This window comes from Arachis duranensis, chromosome 10 (assembly GCF_000817695.3).
Source record: "Arachis duranensis cultivar V14167 chromosome 10, aradu.V14167.gnm2.J7QH, whole genome shotgun sequence".
Classification (NCBI taxonomy): Eukaryota; Viridiplantae; Streptophyta; class Magnoliopsida; order Fabales; family Fabaceae; genus Arachis; species Arachis duranensis.
This window is the reverse complement of record NC_029781.3, coordinates 55,324,397-55,325,818: the sequence shown is the minus strand read 5'-3', so window position 1 is coordinate 55,325,818 and position 1,422 is coordinate 55,324,397. Positions and strand designations below refer to the sequence as shown.

Here is a 1,422-nt window from a genome sequence, read left to right as displayed (position 1 = left end):
GTATTTGCTCTATTACTTCAGCAAAGGGTATGTTAATCTGTAGCCTTTTAAAAACTTCTAAGAATCGTGAAAATTGGGTGTCGTCCCCACTCTTCTTCAATCGCTGTGGGTATGGGGCTTTTGGAGCATGTGGCTTTAGTACTTCTTCTTTTTTATGTGAGTTGGGAGTAGGAACTTGAATTTCTTCTTACCCTCTCTCCTCTCCATCCGTGTCCTTCTCTTGTGATTCCTTGGAAGTCTCTTTCAATGCCTTTCCACTTCTAAGGGTAATAGCTTGGTACTCCTCCCTTGAGTTTACACTAGTGTTGTTACAAATGTTGTGGCTGGGAACTTGCTTGAATAGGTAGCTGATCTGTGTCTCAAACTTATTGATGGCTGCATCTTAATTTTGTATATTGGATCGCACTTCTTCCCTGAACACTCTACTATCTTGAACTTCCTTGCATATTTCTTCAAGCAGAACTTCAATTTTGGAGAGTCTATCTTCAGATGGTGGTGGTGAGTTGGGGTTAGAGTGTTGAGAATGGCCATTTTGGTTTTGATATGGTCTCTGTGTAGAATGTTGGTAGGCTGCATTATTGTTGGAGTTGTGGCGTCTCTAATCTTGGCCTTGATCTTGTTGGTTTCCCCACCCAAAATTTGGATGGTTCTTCTATCCAGGGTCGTAGGTTTTGGAGTATGGATCATGGGATTGCCTGGGTGAGTTTCCAACATAGTTGGCCTGTTCCCAGTCACCTCCTTCCTCTGTATTTACTCCTTCTTGAGCTGATGGTGAGGTGGTGACTGCTGCGACTCGGTTCCTTTCCATCTGTTTGGTAAGGTCGGCCAACTGCTTGGTAATCATCTTGTTTTGAGCTAGCAGTGCATCCATATGGTTCAACTCCATTACTCCTCGAGTGTTGCTCCTTTCAAAAGCATAGAAGTAGTCATTCTCAGCTACAGTTTCAATGACATCTATCCCTTCTTTAATGGTCTTCTTCTTGTTTAGAGATCCCCCGAAAGAGTGGTCTACTGCCTTCTATGATTCATTAGACAACCCTTCATAGAAGATGTGTAATTGCACCCATTCATTGAACATGTCTGGTGGGCACCTTCTTGTTAAGTCCTTAAACCTCTCCCATGCCTCATAAAGAGTTTCACCATCTTATTGCCTGAAGGTTTGTACCTCAGCTCTCAACCTGTTGATCCTTTGGGGAGGATAGAATCCGCCAAGAACTTGTTTACCACATCTTCCCAGGCTGTTAAACTCTCCTTCGGGAAGGATTCCAGCCATTTAGATGCTTTGTCCCTAAGAGAGAATGGGAACAAAAGCAATCTATAGGTGTCAGGATAAACACCATTAGACTTCATAGTATCACATATTCTTAGGAAGGTGGTCAAGTGTTGATTGGGGTCTTCTTGGGTGCATCCTCTGAATGAGCA

The 1,422-nt window shown here is 43.1% G+C and overlaps 1 non-coding gene across 1 annotated transcript; it reads left to right on the top strand.

The window, feature by feature from the left end:
- Positions 1-1,076: 1,076 nt before the first annotated feature.
- LOC127743557 (small nucleolar RNA R71) lies at positions 1,077-1,180 on the top strand. Its single transcript, XR_008004943.1, has one exon. It is a non-coding gene; the product is annotated as a small nucleolar RNA R71 (small nucleolar RNA).
- The last annotated feature ends 242 nt before the right edge of the window (positions 1,181-1,422 follow it).